General features: G+C 40.4%; 1 protein-coding gene and 1 pseudogene across 1 annotated transcript in view; both read left to right on the top strand.

The window, feature by feature from the left end:
- Positions 1-16,021: 16,021 nt before the first annotated feature.
- The window catches only part of TAFA4 (TAFA chemokine like family member 4), a 215,603-nt gene continuing 207,824 nt past the window's right edge, over positions 16,022-23,800 (top strand). Inside the window, exon 1 of the mRNA XM_010350129.3 lies at positions 16,022-16,108. The gene's annotated coding sequence lies outside the window, so the exon portion shown is untranslated. The remainder of the gene's footprint in view (positions 16,109-23,800) is intronic.
- Positions 16,025-23,163, top strand: LOC141585388 (farnesyl pyrophosphate synthase pseudogene; annotated as a pseudogene).

Here is a 23,800-nt window from a genome sequence, read left to right as displayed (position 1 = left end):
TTGCAAGAATCCCACTCCAGGCGGGCTGCTGTAAACTTTTGTGGTGGCTACAGCCCCCTTCTGGGGAAAAGGGGACAAGGCAGTTCCTTCACCATGCAGTTGTTCAGGTCAGTTGCATCTTATTTGTTGAGTTAAATCAACTGTGCTAGCTAATCATTGTTAATTGAACCCGGAATCAACAGCTGAGCCAAAGTTTATCCAATCAAGAGGCTGCAAGATAAATGGTAAATAAATGACCCATCCAGAGCCATTCTGCTGGGAACATTTGAAGGTGAGATGCAAAGAGACTACCAAAGTTCCTGGGATAAAGACCCCAGATCTGAGTTACCAGGCTCCTCCTGTACAGGGGACAGTTACAAGCCACTTTCCAGGTATCCATGAAGCCACTAGTACATTTAGGTTATGGATTGGATTAGCTCATTTTTGCAATCTGGAAGAACTTCACTGCTATAGCAACGCCAATGCTGCAGGTATTATTCTTCCCACACTACACCATAGAGATGCAAGCAAACTGAGGTTGAGGGACCTGGGTCTCTGTTGTCTTATTCCAAGTTGAATGCCAGCCAGTTACATCACTATGTTGTTGCCGCTCAAGCTGAGGTTATTCAATCAGCAGGACAAGAGCAGGTAAAAAGTAATTGTAGTTCTCAGCGAAATCTGGAAAATAAATAGCAAGGGCACAATTCGGTTGAAGTGTCTCCTGTCTTGGGTGGAAATCTAATTGGGGTGCAGTGTTAAGTAAAGGTGCCAGCAAAAGCAGGCCAGTTTGATGTAAGGCCATGGGATGAGGAATCAGCAGGTAGGAGATGAAGTTAAAACTGACTGTTGCAAGTCCCAGAAGAAAATCCGAAGTTAAAGTGGTATAGACATGTAAATAAAGCAGGTGAGGAGTGAGATGGGAGCAGTATTAGGGATGTATTGAACAGACCTGATGCGAGGCAGGGAAAGGCCAGGATTAACATTTGAAAGCCAGCTAAAAGGAGGCAGGATGTGGAAGAAAATGGAAAAACGAAGGAAACAAGTAAACATTGTCCACAGCAACACTTCAAACCCTTAAGGCAGGTGGAAAATGGGCAGGAAAGAAAGCAAGCACTTATTCAGAGAGCAATTCTACATTGATAGAAAAATGTAAATCCTCTAGAAAAGTATCTTTGTCTACGTATCGTTTTTCAAATATTCAGGTGATATTCAGCCAAGTGCTGGGAGGGAATTTATACATGAGGCTTTTAGAAGCGTTTATGGCTCACCTTGCAGAAATGAGACTGAGAGGTTTTCCTCCTCCAGTTGCTACAACTGCTCTTCTGTAAAATTAAAAGTAAGAGGTGATGATGGAGCATCTCATAGTACATCATCACCAGACTCTGAGATGGAATTTTGGTTTGCCCTGTCAGGTATCTCTATGCAAGTAAATCGCCTTCAAAAATCACTTTGTTATTCTATCATATTTATTTTTTACTAGATTATGCGTTCCTGGAGAGTCTTGCTTTTGCAATTCAGATAGCAGTCTATTGGAAAGAAGAGTTTTATGCTACCTGGTGCAAGCAGTAAATCTAGGGGACAAGGGGATAGAAGTCACCCAGAGAAAGGGGCCCATTCTTTGATGGTTTTTGCTTTTAAACTAGTGAAAAGTGTCACTAGCTGGGAAATATGCTCTCCTCTTTATCTTTCTTCTCCTTCTTCTTCCTCTCTTCCTTTTTAATTCTAATAGCATTTAAAAATCTGTAGTGTAAAAGTCTGCTTTCTTTTTGGAACTTCATAGCATCTCTCAGCAAGGAATCCTACAGAAATGTCTTGACTATTTGCTTCTTAGGTAACAGCATCTAGTCCAAGTGAAGACCCATGTGATAAGACAACGTGGCAGATTTTGGACTTATTCTGTTGGGATCTGTGCCTGATCCTTGGAAGAGAACCCAAAGTAGCCTGAAGATAACACCTGCTTCACCCATTGAGCCATCTTGACATCCACCAAGAGTCTTCGGTAAAGTAGTGATGTTTGGCAAATGCATGCAGATGACTTATTAGCAGAAATTAAAGGGGTTTTGCAGAGTCATGAGGAGCAGCAGTGTGGGAGATGGATGAAAGTAGAGGCTCTGGCCTCAAATAGCCCCCACGGTGCTACTTTTTACATGTGTACCTAAGGCAAACCACTTAAGCTCACTGATCCTCAGCTTTCTCACCTCTACATGGAGGCTATTAAGAAACCCAACCTCATCAGGTGGTTGTGAGGAGCTCTTTGGTCATTCCCGGTATGAGGCACTCTGCTGAGAACACAATGGTGAAGAACAGGGGAGACTGATAGTGGTCCGATCATCACGCAAGTGAGGGTATGTAAGGATAAAGGGAGATAAGTGCCCTGAAGGGAAGGCACATGTTGCTAAAAGGAAAACCTTAGCCACATTAAATTTAATAGAGTTTAATTGAGCAAAGGACTTTCGGGAATCAGGCAGTCTCCGGAGCCAGCGTAGGCTCAGAGGCTCCAGCGCAGCCACGTGGTGGAAGATTTGTAGACAGGAAAAGGAAAGTGATAAATAGAAAGCTGAAGTTGAGGTAAAGAAACAGCCAGATTAGTTACAGCGTGCAGTTTGCCTTGGTTTAACATGGTTTAAATAGTTGGCTCCCTTTGATTGCCCTTGTGATTGGCACCAGAGTAGGCTATAATCTGTTGACACCTCCATCTAGGATACAGTTTCCCATGTACATAGAAACCTTTAGACTGAACTTAAAATATGCAAGGAGACAGCTTTAGGCTAAATTTTGTTTTTGAGACAGGGTCTCCTTGTGTCATCCAGGCTGGAGCACAGTGGCACAATCACTGCTCACTGAAGCCTCAACCTCCTGGGCTCAAATGATCTCCCATCTCAGCCTCCCCAGTAGCTGGAACTACAGGCATGTGTCACCATGCCTGGCTAATTTATTTTCTGTTTTTAGCAGTGATGGGGTTTCACCATGTCACCCAGGCTGGTCTCGAACTCCTGGAGTCAAGCCATCCTCCTGCCTTGGCCTCCCAAAGTGCTGGGATTACAGGTGTGAGCCATCATGCCCAATCTAGGCTAAACTCAACAGTCTTCCTGACCAAGGGAAACACTTTAGACTGAGGCATAGAGCAGTCGGGGGAGCTACTTCCCAGTGATATGTAAGAAAACACACTTAATGCCTGGCACCTGGTAAGGCCTCAATAAACAGCAAGGCGGCAGGGAGAAGAGGAGAAGGAGGAAAAGGAGGAAGAAGATGCAGACATATAGGAAGCCAAGGCCATGTGCACATGTACCCCAGAGAAACCTTTGGGTAGGTGCCAAACTGTAATCTGAGATGTCATGATGCTAGTGGCCACTGAGGTCTACAACCCCAGAATGCTTGGTCTGGTGATGGGTTGACAGTCTGAAAGATAGACATAGACACTCAGTGAGAAGGGTGAGACCAGATGGCAAATGATGCAGTCCTGGGAAAACTGGCAGATGCTGCAGGGCTGCAGGACTGGAACTTTACCTTGTAGTAGTTTTATCAACATCATCTGAGAACTTCACTAACTAAAAAGGCCCTGTCTGCCATCCTTCCTCCCTTGGCCTCAGCATTCCATTCTCAGTTTTTGAGTGAGGCATTTGGACGTGTTGCCTGAGCTATAGCTGTCTAGTCTAGACTTCTACTTATCAAGTCTCTGATGAAATGACAAATCAAATGTGGATATATAAAATATATGCACACATGTAAACTCACGTTATATAAAATAGCCACTTGGTGGCTCTGATGGAAAAATGGTTCTTCTGGGCCTTATCCTAAAGTCTTTATACAAAATGCGTGTGTTTTTAATCTTGTGTTTGTGGGGGGATTGTTCACCTGCTTATATTTAGAGATGGGCTGAGACAGGAAGACTCATATAATCCAGTGTTTTCAATTATAGTCGGGAAGTGACTACCAAGAGAGGAGAAACCAAAGCTGCCTTTTTTTTTTTTTTAAAATAACAAAATTACAAAATTAATTGCAGTTTGGTGGAAGGGGAGGGGCACTCCTGAAGCAGGTGTTAGGACTATAACACTCATTTCTCAGGTGCATGTGGTAGAGAAGGCCCCTTCCTGGAAACCAGAGAAGGCCCCTTCCTGGAAACCAGAGAAGACCCCTTCCTGGAAATCAGAGAAGGCCCCGGAGTCTTAATGAAGGTCCAAGACTGCCTTTTAAATGCAAGAAAAAACGTTCTTTACACAAATGGTAAGTGCCTAATGCATTAATGCCTAGTTCTACGGATTGTGATTTCTCTCAGTATTAAACGTTTTGTAGATCCAGCTCTTAATGTTACTAGGGGCTCCTGACAAGTTTGCTCAGTGGGTCTTACAGTCTCCAGGAGGCATTCTCTTGGCTACAATGATTCAGATTTAGCTTACCCTGGAGATACAGAGATGGATGGTGATGATTTAGGAGCAGAGTATAACTTGGGTATGTGTATATGACCCGTTCTAAGGGAAATGGCCCCATGGCTTGGACATGAGCACCTTCTTTCTGTCTTGCTTGTCTCTGAGCCAGGGGAGGTGGGCTTCTGAGTTGAATGCAGTAGCAGCAAATAAGTTTCAAGCTAGAAGAAAATCAGACCTCAAGTCTAAAGCAAAAAGGCAGAGTGTTTGGATGGTGTTTTGTTGTAATTATGTCAAAATGTGGAATGGTATTTTGTTTTTTTTTTTTAAGATGGGGTTTCACTCTGTCACCCAGGCTGGAGTGCAGTGGCCAGTCTTGGCTCACTGCAACCTCTGCCTCTAGGGCTGAAGCCATTCTCCCAACTCACCCTCCCTAGTGGCCGGGAATACCACAGGTACATGCCACCACGCTCAGCTAATTTTTGTCTTTTGGGTAGAGACAGGATTTCACCACAGCCCTGCCAATCTTGAACTCCTGCACTCAAGTGATTCACCTGTTTTGGCTTCCCAAAGTGATGGGATTACAGGCATGAGCCACCAGCGCCCAACAGGAATCATATGTTTTTAATTAGGAGGTGTTATCACCGGCACCACAATCATGTCTCACCTTAATCATACCTCTGACCTTCCCTCCATTCTTCCCTCCATCCCTAAACCACCATCTTCCTCTTCAGCAATGCCAGAGTCTTCCCTCATTCCCCTAGCTTTACACACCACGGAAGGAACATTGACATTATTTATCACCCCTGAAAAATGCTGCATGGAGCCCAAAGGTTGCAAGTGATGGTAAAGTCAATGGGAACAATTCATTATTCTATCAAGCAATTGGCACGTCAGTCAATGAAAAAATAAGTGCTTTAGAACTGACAGCTCAAAATAGTCTTTTCAGGAATTGGCATGCCAAGATCTTGATGGTATAATGAATTATTCTTTAAACCTATCATTGCATCCTATCAGTTTGGTCCTATAGTCTTTTTGTGGGGGAGAAGGGGGGAACTAAATTATGTAACTTACCTCAACCAGCAAGCAAAATAACTTTACAACCTGGGGAGAAACGACTAGAGGTGTGAGAAGTAGAATTAGAAAGAAAGTTCCTCAGGGAAGACACTGAGGTAAACATATAATTTCAATTCGCAAAAGTATGGGAAAAAAATCCCTGATTATTATATGACTCTCGGGCATAAAAAATAGTTTATTCTCATTGACCACCTGTAGAATTTTCATCTCATTTTCTGTGACGATGCGCTGGAAAAATCAGAGACAATTTATTATTCTGTTTCCATTGTTATGCAAGCTTGCTGAGCAATACGGTTCCTGATTATTTAGGACATGCAGGTGTTTAGGGTCGTCTTGGATTGGACTTTGAGTTTCATTGGAAGATCAATTTTTCCTAATTAATCTCCATATGTAGATAACTTTTCCCACACTTGATGTATGGTTTTTCTTACTCTCATGTGGCTAATTAATTCTGTTCATTCTCAAATCTGACCTCTTCAAAGATCTGCACCCATCTCTTTTCCCCTGAGTATTTTGAGATCAGGATGAGAAATTGCACAGCTTGCTGGCTTTATGGGGACTGTTTAGCACGTTGGCATGCTTTTTGGGTGACTTCTGAACAAGGCACAAAGCATGTTTAGGTTTCAGCTGGTTGCTTTCATCCTAAAATGTCAGTTTTATTTCTAGGAACAGCAGCTGCCACATTTTTTTTTTTTCTGAATATCTCCACTGAAATGCTTGATGTAAATGGTTATTTTCATTCCTGTTAAATAATGCCTCGTTGCTACAGCAATGGTCATTTTAAATACCATCACAAAATAACAGCGACACCAATTTGTTCTCAGGATTGGGTCCTAATTGTTCTCCCATTGTTTGAAAATAGAGAACTGCCTCATTAATCTACTGCAGAATATTAAGCATTTCATTAAAATATTGCCCAGAAAGGAGAGTTACTTCAAATCTCCTTAATGTGTCCTTCATAGCCAGCAATATTATCTGTTCTGCATTTTTAACTATCAACCTGAAGAAAAATCTGGGCATCCATGACCTTTTAATTTGTGCTTCAAAGCAAACATTTCTTAATGTTATATAATAAATCAATCATTACTTGCTTAATAATCTTAATGCATGTCTTTGAAGTCAGCAATCCACAAGAGAGACTGGGATTTTTAAAAATTGACAACTCTCTGGTCATTTGATGTAAACTGTGTTTCATTGATTTGCTGTGAAACTGCACTTGATATTAGCTGCATATAAAGACATGAGATCATGAACAACAATGAAAAATTAAGAATAGACACACACATATACACATACACATTTTTATATAATTTCTGTAGTGCATAGGAAATGTGATGTTTTAGTACTTTGGCATTTGAAATTTGTCAGATAATACTAACTACCCTTTAGGTCCAACTTGTTTTTGTACCTATTATAAATATAATGTATAAAATAGTTTGTATGATCTTGAAATGAAATTTTGCAACTGTATTTTCTATGATTCTATAGATGCATTATTTAAGATGTAAATTTATCCAACTTCTTTCAATCATCTTTTGTCTATTTGTCTTGATTTATTTTATCTGAAGACTTTTTCAATTTAGACATTTTTTTCCTAGGAGAATATCCTACTTGCTTATTATTAATGCTCTGTTTATTAGACCAAAAAAAGAAGCCCTGGATTTTTATTTTATTTTTTAGATAGGCTTCAGATAACACAGTTGCAGATCTACTGCTACTTTAATGACTAACTGCTGAATTATAGGTTTCCTGATTTGAAGTGTATTTAGAAAAAGCAACAAAATGCAATTAATCTGATAGTAATAGGAACGGAAGTTAATATTGGCCTGAAGCTAAATTGCTCATTGTAAACATCTAGCCTGAATAATTTACAATCACAAACGCTTACTTCCGGTTCTAAAAATGTCCTCTTAGTTGCCGCCTGTACAACTCAGCTTGTCCCCATTCTTCAGAGAATTCTACCCAGATGTTACCAAGGCGTTGTCTTTGTCACTGTAACAGTGACAATGCCTTTCTTTGCACTTTCCTGCGTCCTTCATCTCTTTGTAATGGAGAGCCCTGAATGGCATCTCAGGGCATGCCCTTGGTGAAGGGCATCTCAGCTCATAGGCTGCCTACTATATGACCTTGGGCAAGACATTGAACCCGCACTCCCCCACCACTTTCTGGGCCATAGTTTAGGAAGACCTACCTTAAAACAGTTGCTGTAAGGATCAGCAAATAAAACCTGGCCTGTTACAGGAACTCCAAAAAGCTCTGGCACTCCAAAAAAGAGAGAGAAAAATGTGCTATAATGTTTCACTGGTTTGGGGGGCCACATCTCACTTATAACTCCAGGCTTCTTGGGAAATTATCACCAATTGCAGGGTGACTCTTCACTCCTCTCTGCTTCTCTCCCCATTACCTTTTCCATCATTTCTACTCAATAATTAATACAGAAAGGCTTTTCTTTATTGAAACAATGCTCCCAAAAGGTTTTTTACGTCTTCTCTAGGTTGTTTCACTTGCCTTTTATCTGGACACTTGAAACACATTGAGACAGAATAGGTTTTATCTGTTGTTTTTGTTCCTTTTTATTTCTTGTGTAGCTACTACATGTAGTAGTATTCTATTATAGAAATATATAAAAATGCTGTTAGAAAAAAATCTCTTAAAGGATACCGTATTTCTTTATCCAGACCTAAGCTGTGCACACATGCCTCTCGACAACACTCCCTTAAACACATACGTTTACACAAATTTTACATGCTTATATGTATGTAGAGATAACTTTTTTCATGTGAGGCTATATATGTGTGGGTGTTTGTGTATGTATATAATATACATATTCATTAAATGCATATTTGTGGATAACCTGTTTACTAACATAATTTAATGAACATCTCTCCATTACCATACAACTATTTATATCAATATTTTAAATTTCTGTGGATAATTTCATTAAGTCAATCCCATATTGTTGGACAGTTAGACTCTTTCTATTTACTATTTTTTAAAATCTGCCTTCAATATCCTTGCATATAAACATTTGTGCATCTATCCAATTACTTCCTTAGGATAAATTCCTAGATGTGGCACTACTGGGTTCCAGGGCACATACACTCTTAGAGATTTGATTACATATTGATAAATTTAAATTTCTATCCAGAAATATGGCATTTTTATTTTTTTTTATTTGAGAGATGAAGTCTCACTCTGTCACCCAGGCTGAATTATAGTGACGTGATCTCAGCTTACTGCAACCTCTGTCTCCTGGGTACAAGCGATTCTCTTTCCTCAGCCTCTGAAGTAGCTGGGACCATAGGCATGTACCACCATGCCTGGCTAATTTTTGTATTTTTACTAGAGACGAGGTTTCACCATGTTGGCCAGGCTGGTCTCGAACTCCTGACCTCAGGTGATCCGCCTGCCTCGTCCTCCCAAAGTGTTGGGATTACAGGCATGAGCCACTATGCCCGGCCAATGTGGCACTTTTAATTTCAGCAGATATGTGAGCATCTAATTACCCACCTTATTTACAGTACTGGATAGTCTAAGTTGATGGAAGTAGAGTAGCAGAATAGTTTTTACACAAAATACTGTGCAAAATATGGAAAAGATTACACCTATGGAATCAATCTGTGTTTCCTATATTGAAACAATTCTACGTACTCTGGTCAATAAGGCAAGTTGCAACACTGATGCTCAAGACAAGGATCATGACTGAATAGAAAGTATATCTAGCTCTAGAGGGCTGGGCCACACACCAGGAACTATTGTTTTTGATTGAATGGATCCAATAAAAGAGCAGTAGTGTACGTTATTTAGACAGCTCAGTGGCTGTCACTTCTCAAACCAGGTTAAGTTAAAAAAGGCTACACAGGTTAATTAAAAGATAACAACCATGCAGTTGGACACAGTGCTTGGGTAATTGTTTCTTCCACTAAGATAAGTGTGCAATGCATATTACGGAGGTTTAGAAAAATAAACTTGTGTGACAAAAATGAGACCTTTGTATTTAAAGCTAGAGTGTTCTTCTTATATTAGATATTTATAACCTGGATACCTAATGAAACATTTTCAAAATTATCTACAAACACTGAGTAGCAATACCGATCAGTGTACTTGGATTGCTTGTAATTGTATAAAAAGGATGACATTAAAAAAACCTTTTTAGAGGCCAGGCACAGTGGCTTACACTTGTAATCCCAACACTTTGGGAGGCCAAAGTGGACAGATTTCTTGAGTCCAGGAGCTCAAAACCAGCCTGGGAAACATGGCAAAACCCTGTCTCTTCAAAAAATACAAAAAAGTTAGCCAGGCATGGCTGCATGCCTATAGTCACAGCTACTCAGGAGGCTGAGCAGGGCGGATCCATAGGCCCAGGAAGTCAAGACTGCCATGATTGCACCACTGTATTCCAGCCTAGGTGACAGAATGAGAACCTATCTCAAAACAAAACAAATCCCAAAACCTATTCATATGGTTAGCTTCCAAGAAATGCAAAAGCAGAGTGAATAGTATAATGGACGCCCACATACCCATCACTCACTCACAAGTCATCAATGTATGGTCATTCTTATTTTATCTATACTCCACTCCCTCCTGCACTGGATTATTTTGAAGCAAATTATCAACATTATATCATTTTATTCATAAATATATTAGTGTATAAAAAGGTGATTTTGACAGATTGATCCCAGTTTAGTTTTCTGATCCTACCTTATCAGAATACGTTTGTAAAACATGATTAATTATAGGACCTCAGCAAAATCATTTGACTTTTCTAAGTCTAAATTTCCTGTTTTGTAAACGAGATACTTAGACATCATAGTGGTAATACGAGGATTATAGGAGATGGTTCAAGATGCTATAACATCAAAGATGAAAAAATTTAAATAATCTAAATAATCATCATTGACATTATCATTGGAGTTCAGATTTTATAGGTGAATGACACAGAAGCATTGAAAAGTAGAGTAATAAGATGTAGGGGCTTAACCGTAGAAATGAACAATATAATGGCATTCACAGCAGCCTGGTCAGAGTTGGAGACCATTATTCTAAGTGAAGTAACTCAGGAAGGGAAAACCAAACATTGTATATTCTTGCTTATAAGTAGGAGCTAGGCTATAAGGATGCAAAGGGATAAGAATGAAACAGTGGATTTTGGGGACTCATGGGGAATGGCAGTAGGGGTGTGAGGGATAAAAGACTACACGTTAGGTACAGTGTACACTGTACCACAGTCTCAGAAATCATCACTAAGGAACTTTTCTATGCAACTGAACATCATGTGTTCTTCAAAGACTATTGCAATTAAAAATGCAAAATATCAAACATTTCAAGCCTGAAAAAAAGATGTGGGGACTTAAGAAGCTGCTGGGAAAGACGAAGGTGGAAAATGTGGCAGATGTGTTAGAAAAACATGGGTGAAGTAAGATAGACATGATGAAGGAGCATCAGCACAAATAGTCAACATTCAGGTATAAGGGAGCGTAAGGACGTTGAGTGTCTGATGGTGGTGGTCACTTGCCAGGGTTCTACTTCTAGGCAACGGGATAAGAACTTGGGGAAGTGAAGCATCAGTGGAAGACTGATGAGGAGGAGATAGAACTTGAGTTTCACAAATGTTAAGTTCTATTAAAGGTCAAATTCTATCATAGTAATAAATACTATTATAATGGAGAAGTTGAGCTATACATGGAAACAATTTTTTAAGTCTTGCCTGATGTGTGCCTCCTTTCCAGAAATGATTGATATTGCAAATTTACATGTGACCAATATATTTAGGTCATCCCTTGGAATTTATTTTTGGGGGGATTTAATTGGTTTTCTATTATGCTAATCTTATCAAATGAAACTGGTTAGATTATTTTGAAATTTTGTATCCTAAGTGGCTATTTACACTGGCCACTTCCTTTTTTTTTTTTGTACTGATAATAGCAACTTTTAAATTCTTCTTCAAAAAAATGGCATACAGAATAATTTCACAATGCTGCATCTCTCCAGATACTTTTATATTTTATGTTCACGAGCAAATTAGTTTGATTTGAATACATCAGAAAGGGCTCCAGACATTAACTTAGACAACCCTTGCCTTTTTTCATAACTTATCTTTTGATCAGTCTCAGAAGGACCAAATAGCCACAGAGATACTTTCATGAATGACTTCAAGGAGTTAGTGGCTGCTAAAGGGTTAACTGGGGCCACACCTCTTAGATATCACTTGCAATTGATAAGGACTTCAGGTGCCTTAACTGGAAGGAATGGATAATATGGACATTTTATTGGCAATGCTAGTGAGAGAAATGTGTGTGGCAGGAAGGCATTTGGTGTCTTTAAATTAAATCACACAAGAACAACATTTATAAATTACATTAAGGAATTTAGATCTTATTCTCAATAGTACGCCTCCCAACCAAAATAGGAAGCAATGTAAGGTCCTAGAGTGACCTTTCTAAAATCTAATCTCTGTACTGTCGGGGAAATAGTAAGGAGAAGAGAGTAGAAGTCCAGAAGCAGAAGAGTGGCAGTGAGGAGGGAATAATGTGGTAGATATTAGCAGATAGAATTGATAGGCCTTGGTTATCAATTGGCTGCAGAGGTTGAGGGAGAAGTGAAGGATGCTACTCAGCGTACAGATTTGGAAAACACGGTGGATGGTTGCATAGTTTGCTGAGACAGCAAAGGCAAAAGAGAGGCAGGTTTGGAAAGAAAGATGGCAAGTTCCATTTGTGATGTGCTGAATTTGTATCCAAATGGAGATTTCTGGTGAACTCAGTCCTGGAGCTCGGGAGAATAGATGTCATGGGCATAGATGTGGTAACTGAAGCCAAAGGAATGGATAGGATCAAAGACAGCAGTGAATCAACAATGAATACAGGTGAACACACAGGTGCTGAGCACTGCTGTCATCAGCCCTGTCTGGTTTGGAGTTTCTCCTGGTATAAGTTTTTTTTGGGAAGAATCACTCCCAAGGTCAGGGAATAAATCAGTGTCATTGGGCTATCATTTGATATTTGAGTTGGAAGAGATTCTTAAGGTCAAGTGGCTGATTAAAGATAGCCATAAATGTCTTGACATTCTTTCCATCTGTAAGTGGAGTGCATTTCTTGCCCTCCCACCTCCTATTTCTGGGAGGGCTCCGAGGATGCTTTCACCAATCCAGTATGGCAGAAGTGACCCTGAGCCAGTACCCAGGCCCAGGCATCAAGAGACTGGCAGCTTCCCAATTCCTGTTGTTTGGAGTATTGCTGTTGGTGCCCAAGCCACCATTGAGAAATCTGACTACTCTGCTGGAGAGACTATGTGGCCCTTAGACTCATGTAGAGAGAGGGACCCAGCTGAGCCTGGCCTTCCAGCTGTCTCACCAGGGCACCAGATGTTTGCGTGAAGCTCTCTTGAGCCTCCAAACCAGCTACCAGCTGAATACCACAGAGCAATTCCTGTGGTCCCAGTCAGCAGTCGCCATATGGAGCAGAAGGATCTGAGCTCTGCCTGAATTCATGCCCCACTAAGTTGTGAAATACAACAAAATATTTGTTGTTTTAAGTCACTGAGTGTTGAGTTGTTTACTCAGCAAAAGAGAAGGGAAACAGTTGTTTGTACCATATTCCCTCATAATCCAATTTTGTAAAACGTTATATTATTAGCTCTGTCCTCTGTTAAGCCAAAAGGACCTATATGATGTATTCAAACCTGTGTTTCTATCTGTAAATCAAGAATAATAATACCTGTCATCCCTGCATCTCAGAATTATTTTAGGGCTCAAGTGAGATAATATATGTGAATGCACTTCATAAATTATAAAGCACTCTACAAATATAGATGAATTTAAATAGAATTGTAAAGCACTCTACATTCTTTAAGTTTAATTTAAATATTTGTTTAATTTAAATAGAATAAATAGAATTTCATTGTAAAACGAAAGTTTTAAACGAACGAAGTTTGAAAACTGTTAAATGCACAATGTTAATTAGAGTACTTACGATTTTAAGTTACATTAAGATTAATCAGAATTATTTTAACTTTCCATAAGTTGACTCAGAAGCTTTTTATTAGTTGTTGTTGTTGTTGTTGTTGTTTTGCTTGTTTAGTATTTTGATTCTTTGCAAAAGGATGGAAGTTCATTTTCACCTCTTCATTCACCTTGTGTTGGTCTAAAGAGCTTTATTTACTTAAGGAAATTGAACAGATTTATTTTGGTCAAGAACAAGGAGTAGATTTGTATCCAAATACACAGCAGGTACACACTTCTTTGGATGGCTTGGTTCCAGCTACAGATGAGTAGCTTTTAAACATTTGTCACATTACCTCATTAGTAAATTGAATTACAAAATTAGCATCAGTTGCTCAGCAATCTGGTGATCTAGTACCAGTTGTCTTCAGGGTAATTGAATTAATTTGTGTAATTTAAATGAACACCAATCTTGCAATTTTCCCATCACGATGCCTTTGAAAAAGTGGGTGGATGGAGAGTTCAAGCTGAATTGTGATCCTTCACAGGAACATAGCGAGGGATGCTTTCTAGTGTTTATCTTTAGTTGTTTGACACATGACTGTATTAGCCAGTTCGAAGTAACAGCAAAATAAAGTCAGGTGTGACGTGGGGATCAGCCACGGTAGTTCTTGGGGCTGTAAGATTTTTCTGCTTTGGCACTACTGACCGTTTTGGGTCAGGTAATTCCCTCTTGCGGAGGCTGTGCTCTGCACTGTAAGATGTTGAGCAGCACCTCTGACCTCTACCCATTAGATGCCAGCAGTAATCCCTGACAATCAAAAATGTCTATAGACATTGCTAAATGTCTCCTAAAGCCCCAAATTGCCCTCGATTGAGAACCATTGCTGTGGACAGTCTAGTGTGTTTCTCATAGTAAGGAGCAAACAAATTTTGCCCCAAACTGCTCGTCACTTCCCATCCCTACCTCCCTAATCCACAGCTTTACACATTAAGTACATTTCTGTTTGATCAGCCCGTCTCTGGTGGTATTTTTATGGGCAATGATCTCTTGTTTATCCCCTTGATATTTGACAATAGGCTTCTCTTCCTTAGCCCCACTTGGAAACTGACATCCACATTTGAAGGTTTTTTTTTTTTTTTAGAAGCCATACTTTAAAAGGTCATAAAACACTTGGCATTAGGTTCTTAGAGTGTGTGATGAATATTTTAATAGTTAAAAATGTAGCCAGGCAGCACAAAGAAATGATTTAATGTTGTAAATAAATCTCTTTGTGGGATTTAATGTGCAAAATGGACAGCAATGGCTTTAAAAAATCATTCCCCAAATGATGAGATCTATACAATGGCACACTCTGTATGTTGGATCCATATCTGGGGAGAGTGTTCACTATATCTTTCTTAGATATTGGAGGAAGACACTAAGATCATTTTCTTTTTTAGGACCTCCATCTCTTTTTCTCAAAACTAGAAGCCCATAAGGTTGACTTTCTGGGAAATAATACTGATACCAGATCTCTGGAGAGTATAGCGTTCATCATGGTCCTCTAGATAGTAATAATAAATAACAACATGGAAGTAGTGCTTGTGATGTGTCAGGCACTTATCTAAGACCTTTACTTGTGTTATACTCAAACAAACTTGCAAACTAAGTCAGGAGTTGACCAGCTCGATATGGCCCAATGGTCAAATGTGGCTACTACTTGTTTTTGTACAGCCTGTGAGCTAAGAATACTGTTTATGTTTTTAAATGGTTGAAAAAAGATCAAAAGAAGGATATTTCTTGACAAGTGAATATGATACAAGATTCAAATGTCAGAGTCCATTCAGCAGGTTTGATTGGGATATGTCCACACCCATTGACTTACATATTATCTGTGGCTGCTTCATGCTACAAGATGGAGCTGAGCAGCTGCAGCTGAGCCCATGGCCTGCAAAGCCTAAGGTATTTTCTGTCTGGCCCTTTGCAGAAAAAGTTCACTGACTCCTGAGCTAGGGACGATCACTGTCCACATTTTACAGAAATGAAAATAAAAGCACAGAAAAACAGTTTGTTCCAAGTCACGTATCAGTTGTGTGGCAGGGTCAGGACTTGAACCCAAATAGCCTGGCTTCAGAGATCATTCAGTCCATTGTGATATCACAATATGGTGACTATAAAACTTGCCAGTACGGAACTCTTGCTAAAAAACAAAAACAACTCCCTGTAATTCAACTCACTTTATTACACTTCGCAGCCAGTTCATCTTTATTTTCGTACTTAGAGTCCCTGAGCAGTGATAGCTGAATGAAGTGCAGAGCCTTTTGCACTCCTTAGGCTGTGTATATATTCCCTTCAAAATTTCTAAGGATGAGTGTTTATAATTTTCCTTTTATCTAGGGGGATCCTGCCATAAAAGGAAGCACCCCCGAGGTGCAGTGAACAGAGGGCTGGAACTAAGGCGAATAGCTGGCTTCCTGTTACAAAGGAACTAGTGAGGAAGGAGGAAATACCAAGGACAGAAGGACGATTTCTAGGTCTGCTGTAATGGACGTTTCAATGTCTATGTAGAACAGTTAGGAACTTAAAGAAAAAAAAAATTCATCCAACAGCTTGGCCCAGAATTGGCCTTGCTTCATTCAATTTATCCATTTTAGAAGATGAAAGGCTACGTTGTCTGCCAGGATTTAGCGTCCAGTCCCGGGGAACCATTGTGCTTCTAATCTGATGTTTGGGCCATGACGCCAACCCCTCTGCCTGCCGGTCAAGGTCAGTTCCTCTTTTTGTTATGTTGTTAAAAGGCCCCCGACAAGGACTGGTTTCGGATAGCATTTGGCTCCATAGGGGACCAACTCACAGTCCTTGGTTTTATTTTTTTCTGGCCTTTAGAGAGGAGTTTGTTCCTAGTAGCAGAGGACTGTAATAATCCTCATTTTTAAAAACACCTCTGCAAAAATTGAGTACGGAATGTTCTAGATCCTGACTGGGGTGGTGGTTGCATGGGTGTATACATTTGTCAAGGCTCATCCAACTGTATACATAAGATCTGAGCATTTTACCTCAATTAAAAGGGCATGAGAGGGGAAAAAGACGACATGAAAACCAGATAGGAAAAAAAGAAGAATGAGAGTAGTTAATTAGAGTACCTGTCTGAGGCTGTGTAAACCTAGAATTACTCTCTAGTAATCACTTCTAATTCTTTAGATTTCTTCAATTTCAGATCAAGGAATCCCCTTGTGGGAGGCTTACATTCATTCCCCCTAATTTGTATTCTCCATTCCTTTGAAAGCAGCCATTCTAAGGCCACATAAGGATAACTGATATTTATCCCTATAAATAGTTAGTGTCAGAAAGGTAATCTTTCTCTGCATGTCTCTTTATTATGTCACACTGGACTTAGAATTAAATAAAGGTAGAAAATCTATCTACTTGAGGTGGGGGCACTGAATGAATTTGGCCTTTATTTCCTGAAACTTGTAAGGAAAGTGAAAGTGTAAAGATAAGAAATATGACTTTACAATAAAAAAGTCTTGGGTTGCAATCGTTCATCATGCCTCTGATACAGAATTTCCAGTCTTAGATATAAATATTTCAGGATCAAGATGCTTTCATCTTTCTCTGCCTTGCAAGAAGGGAAGATTGGAAACAATCTTCCTTAAAGTAAGCAGCTTTAATCATTGTTTCTAAATCAACTGAACTGTGCAGGGAAAAAAAAGAAGATGTAAGAATCCTATAATCCCTGGTTTAGTTGTAATGAAAATGTCCAGGCTGAGAAGGGAACAGATGGATTTTGATTAATTTCTACTAAGACCAGCAAGTATCAACCTCAATATTCTTTATAAACTTGTCAGGGTAAATGTTATATAGTCATAAGAGAATGAAGAAAAAAAGACTTAAAATAAGATTTATAACTGGGTTATGAATAAAGAGGATATACTTAAAAACACGATCCTTAGCGGCATGTCAAAAATGCAGATTCACCGAATCTCGGCAATTTTTTTCAGAGATGCTTTCAGATTTGTTCCTTTAAAAAAAGATTGCTATTTCTAAGGAGAGGACTTGTACCCGTTGCCCCAGGTGTATCCAGTGCAGTGGGCCACCACATACCCACTGCAAAGGCTTAACAGTAAGAAGAATGCAAACAAGATTCAGAGAGCTGAGAAGCTGCACCCTGGATTCGACATTTATGATTCCAGGATGATAATTGAAAACAAAGATGAACTTTACCAGGATATAATTGGGAATGAACTTAGACAATTCAGTTGCCACAGTTCATGAGTTTTATGGTTGATATTTAGGGTGCTGAGGGGCAAACTCTCGGCTTCCCTGTCCTTTGCAGAGCCTCCCCATTCCTCCAGTCAATGAGAGAACTAACTGGGAAGAAGTGCAGAAAAATCCAGGGGCTTAGGGATTTAAATTCGGCGTTAACTTGCAATTAGAAATGAAGTTTTTAAAAAGGCAAAGAAAGAATCTCAAGTAGTATCTGTCCCACATTTGGTTAGAGTATGAGGTGTTTACCTCCAACGGAAAATCAGTAACTGCTGGTTTTAGATTTAAAAGTACGGCTGCTGTCTAGCTTTGTCTTCTTCCTTGTGTAATTTCACATTTTCTGTTACTTTCTGCCTGGTCTATGAGATGGTCACAGATTGAGAGGGTGAACAAATAGAATCCTAAATATAACCTTCAATATCATTGATACTTAACAAATTGCCGATTAAAAGCAGTATGCATCATCCAAAAACTTCTCAGATCTCATTTAAAAACAAAACAAATTGCAACTGAGAACAAAAATGTGATCTTTCTTAAAAACAGGAAAAGGATCTTTTTGAGCGGCGAACATATGGAAAATGTTCTCTCCTTCTCAGGTATAGAGTGGCGTATTAACATAGAGGATATAGAGAATTATTAATGAACTATGTGATTGTTGTGCCTCCCATCACTGGAATGTGGTGAGTAGTAAATGAATTAGGCATTAATTCAACAGTAGATACACCCGTTTTTTCCTGTTATCTTGTCATCATAGCTGTGACTGGGAAATAGGATCTGCTTAGGGACAAGAATGCTGGGCTCACTGTAATGGAAACAGGCTGTTTGGGAAATCTGATCCAAGGATTATGATTTTAACTTGATAGTAGCCCACCTTCCGGGGAGCTCCTGTTTATTTTCTGTCAGTTTGGCCTGTCATTAAGAGGATGCATCTGTTAGAGGGGCCTCCCGTAGAAAATAACTGGGGCCAACTTCTCCATTAGGCAAAGTAGGCACAGTGCCTAGGGCCCATGGAATATTTTAATTTCTTTTGAAATTGGAAAAAAAATGATTATAATCCAGTCTGGATAACGTGTCTTTATATCAACACAATCATAAAATATAATTTTCAATGGCTTTAAAATGTTGTTTTTTTAATTATTAATTTTCAATAGCTTTTTGATAGAGAAAGGAGGTCATGTAAGTAGGAGTGCCAAGGGCCTGCAGCAGCCATGATGTAGGCCTGGAAACTGACGGCAAACTCCAAGATTTTAATGGAAGGGAATGATGCAAAGGGGCTCTTTGCAAAGGTATGGCTTGAGTGAAGAAAACCAGGAGGGGGCAGCAAAGCCCTTAGGGGTTAGAAATCATGGGAAGCTGTCACCACCTGTGGGCCTGAAGCCACAAAGGAAGGCACCTCATTGGCCAAACCCAATCAGAAACTAGAAGCGAGGGAATCTAGAGGTTCAGTCCATCACCTCCAGAGGACACAGAGCCAAGCAGAAGCACAGTCAAGGGCATAAAATATATTAGAGTTGGGAGATGGAGTTGTCAGCAAAGAGTAACCAATTCAAGGATACATATTCCAAGTATTTCCTGTCTCTGGAATTTTATTTTATATTTTTGATGGAGTTTTTGCTCTGTTGCCCAGGGTGGAGTGCAGTGGCATAATCTCAGCTCACTGCAACCTCCACCTCCTGGGTTCAAGTGATTCTCCTGCCTCAGCCACCCGAGTAGCTGGGATTACAGGCACCTGCCACCATGCCCAGCTAATTTTCGTATTTTTAGTAGAGATGAGGTTTCATCATGTTGGCCAGGCTGATCCAGAACCCTTGACCTCAGGTGATCTGCCTGCCTCTACTTCCCAAAGGATTACACACATGAGCTACCATGCCCAGCCCTGTCTCTGGAATTTTTGAGTAGGTGAAACTGCCTTTGTGAAGGATTAGTAGGATTCATGCATGAATTATAAAAGTAGAAACTTATTTTCACTTTCAAAAAGAAAAAAAAAACAACCAGATTTGAGAGGATGGTACCCATCAGGGGGCAAAGGGCCCAGTGCTTTATTTTTAAAGAATAATAAAAAAAAATGCTTTATTTTTAAAGAGACTGTCCTGTAGGGGCTGTGTTTCCTAGCCTTTTACAATCGAGGCTCAACCTTCCTTTCTAACCCAATGAGGAGATGGTTGGAGAATTGGTCAAGAAAAGCCTTCTGAACCAGACTACCTGACCCAGCTCCATTATTAAATAGCTGTATGACCTCAGTTTCTGTATCTGTAAAAAAAAAGAATAATAATGGTACATGCTTCCTAGGATGGTGGGGAGGATTAAATGAAATAATAGTAGCAAATATTTATATAGTTCTTATTATGAACTAAGCACTATTCTAAGCATATTATGTATGTTAACTCATTTTAACCACACAGAAAAACAAAGATTAAAACCTGAAGAGAGAGCAGTTTGGGATGGTATTATTTGGGTAACAGAATATGGCTGTGCTTGAAACTAAACTGCCCTGGGTTTTTCATATATGTGAATCAACAAATAATCCCTTATTTTTTGGAGAGTCTCTAAGCCAGTAACACTGGATTTCTGTTTTTGCAACCAAGACAGTTCTAATAAAAGAGATAACAGATGTAGATATGTATATTGATGTGGTTTGACTCTGTCCCCACCCAAATCTGCTGTCCCCTTGTAATTCCCAGTGTTGAGGGAGGGACCTGATGGGAGGTGACTAAATCATGGAGGTGGATTTCCCACTTGCCGTTCTTGTGATAATGAGTTCTCAATAGATCTTCTTGTTTGAAAGTGTGTAGCACCTTGGCACACTCTCTCTCTCCTCCTCTGCCGTGGTAAGAGATGCTTACTTCCCCTTCATCTTTCACCATGATTTTAAGTTTCCTGAGACCTCCCAGCCATGCTTACCGTACAGCTTGCAGAACTGAGAGTTAATTAAACCTCTTTTCTTTATGAATTGCCCAGTCTCAGGTAGTTCTTTATAGCAATGTGAGAATGGACTAATACATATACGTATTTTTCACTGTAGTTGGGTTCATCACAGCAGTTCTGATCCCATCCTTCTTTGCAGTTCTTGTAGTTATCCCAGCCTTTTCAGATTGAATGAAAGATGATGATAAAAACTACACTGGCTCAAATTCATAGGTAATGTTGTTAAACTTGTCTTTTATTCTCTCTCTCTTTTTTTTTTTTTGACACAGAGTTTTGCTCTGTTGCCCAGCCTGGGGTGTAGTGGTACCATCTTGGCTCACTGCAACCTCTACCTCCTGGGTTCAAGCAATTCTCCTGCCTTGGCCTCCCAAGGTGCTGGGGTTACTGCGTGAGCCACAGCACCCGGCCTAGTAATGTTGTTAAACTTTTGTAGACTTTGCTATAGGGAGTCTCTCGTTAGAAAAACTAATAAAAGTGATTTCAAATTTGTTTAGTACCTATGATGCCAGGTGATTTTATGCATTTTTTTTCAACCATGAGGGAAGTTTTAATACTATTCCCACTTTGTAAAGGAACGCAGGAAGCACCAGAGAGCTGGAATAACTTTCCAAAAGCCTATTAGCTGCTGAGTCAATTGAGCCAGGATTCCAATCCCAATGCCTAACTCCAAAACCTGTGCTATTTTATCATAGTAGAATTCCTCCGTGACATAGTCAGAATGTATGAGGGGATGGCCCATGGGTTTGAGCCGGTGTCATTTTTATCATTTTCTTTCATTCCATCAGAGAAGGGATAACTACAAGAACTGCAAAGGAGGATGGGATCAGAATTGCCGTGATGAGCACAGCTCACAGTGAAAAATGAACTCTGCATCAGCTTTGGAAAGGTGACCCTCTCTCCTTCAGAGTAACTGAACTGGTACCAGTTTTTCTCTACCTGTTACCACATGCTGTGTGGGCATTAATGGTGAAGCCCCCGATGCTAACTTCTACAGTGATGGAGAATTGTCTTGACATATTATGTGCAGTCTGAAGTGGTACCCACTGGCCCAAACCCAGAAGCGAATTCTTTCCTAATGACTTTTTATTTGTTAAGTCTTCCTACCCCTACTGAAGCAAAAGGGAGGCCCTGATCATGGGTGGAGGTCACAGAGAAAGGAGATAGGTTAGATGACATTTCCCTGGACCTGAGCATGCACCCTCTCAGTTCTCTGGAGAGGGGCTGGTGTCAGGGTGGGGGCTTGAAGGATGGGGGAACATCCTCATTCCTTTTCAAGCCCATGATTCCCATCTCTTGGGGTTAATATCAAACAATTGCCTGTCAAGCTTTCTCTGACCTTCCTTCCTCAGTCCCAACTTCTTTCTCCTTCCTGTGGGCTTTCACAGAGCACGTATTTTATCACACTGTAATGCTTTTTCCTTTAAAAATGTATTTCCCCTTCTTTATAATACAACAGTCATTACATTCTAGACTACTGGGAAAAAGAAAATACTCATAATTTCATCACGTAAAAAAGCTCATTCTTGGAGCAGGAACCCGCACCCTTTGCTCCTCCCTCAGAATGAATAGAGACCAGAAATCAGATGTTTATGCCCAAGAAAAGCAGGATTTCATTCAGCAGTTCTCCCAGATAGTTAGGATGCTGACTGAGGGTGAGATGGGGCACCCAGAGACAGGAGATGCTATTGCCTGGCTCAAGGAGGTTCTGGAGTACAATGCTATTGGAGGCAAGTATCACCGGGGTTTGACAGTGCTAGTGGCATTCCGGTAGCTGGTGGAGCCCAGAAAACAGGATGCTGATAGTCTCTGGAGGCCCTGACTGTGGGCTGGTGTGTGGAACTGCTGTAAGCTTTCTTCCTGGTGACAGATGACATCATAGATTCATCTCTCACCTGCCAGGGACAGATCTGCTGGTATCAGAAGCCAGGTGTGGGTTTGGATGCTATCAATGATGCTATCCTTCTGGAAGCATGTATCTCCCCCTGCTGAAGCCCTACTGCCGGGAGCAGCCCTATTACCTGAACCTGATCAAGCTCTTCCTGCAGAGTTCCTATCAGACTGAGATTGGGCAGACCGTAGACCTCATCACAGCCCCCCACCCAAGGCAATATGGATCTTGGCAGATTCACTGAAAAGAGGTACAAATCTATTGTCAAGGACAGGATGGCTTTCTACTCCTTCTACCTTCCTGTAGCTGCAGCCATGTACATGGTGAGAAGGAACATGCTAATGCCAAGAAGATCCTGTTATAGATGGGAGAGTTCTTTCAGATTCAGGATGATTACCTTGACCTCTTTGGGGACCCCAGTGTGACTGGCAAAGTTGGCACTGACATCCAGGACAACAAAGGCAGCTGGCTGGTAGTTCAGTGTTTGCAACGGGTCACTCCAGAACAGTACAGATCCTGAAGGAAAATTATGGGCAGAAGGAGGCCGAGAAGGTGGCTCAGGTGAAGGCATTATATGAGGAGCTGGATCTGCCAGCCGTGTTCTTGCATCATGTGGAAGACAGTTAAACAGCCACATTATGGGTCTCATTGAACAGTGCATAGCGCCCATGCCCCCAGGTATCTTTCTGAGGCTTGGGTACAAAATCTATAAGTGGAAAAAGTGGATCTAGAGACTGCAAAGGTGGGGAGAGGAGGCTCTCAATAAATAAATTGTTGTGTAAAAAAACAACAACACTAATTCTTAGTATGTGTTCTTCGTTTCAAAAAAATTTTAGTGTTTTTTTTTTTTTTTCTGAGACAGAATCTCACTCAGTTGTACAGGCTGGAGCTCATTGGCATGATCATAGCTCACTGTAACCTTGACCTCCTAGACTCGAGTGCTAGTCCCACTATGCATAATTTTTAATTTTTTTCTAGAGATAGGGTCTCATTATGCTGCCCAGGCTGGTCTCGAACTCCTGGGCTGAACTGATCCTCCCACCGTGGCCTCCCAAAGTTCTGGTATTACAGGCATGAACCACTGTGCCCAGCTGAAAATATTTTACTTTTTAGTTAAAAGCTTGTCACTCCAAAAGGGCCACTGTCTCTTTGTATTTTAGATGACTAGTGCATAGTAGGTGTCTGGGCAACATTTGCTGGATCTGGTTGGCGCAAGTCCAATGTTGATTTTATCTTGCTTTTTAAAAAATTCCCAATTAGTTACATCAAAGTTATCTGGCAACCTCATTAGCCAACTTAAACCAGTGAGGAAAAAAGCTTCTTCTCATGGTGGAATCCTCTGTCTATCTCAGGCTCTTCGTTCTCTTCTGACTCTTTAA

Source organism: Saimiri boliviensis, chromosome 8 (assembly GCF_048565385.1).
Source record: "Saimiri boliviensis isolate mSaiBol1 chromosome 8, mSaiBol1.pri, whole genome shotgun sequence".
Classification (NCBI taxonomy): Eukaryota; Metazoa; Chordata; class Mammalia; order Primates; family Cebidae; genus Saimiri; species Saimiri boliviensis.
The sequence above is the reverse complement of the archived record's forward strand: the minus strand, read 5'-3'. Positions and strand labels throughout refer to the sequence as shown.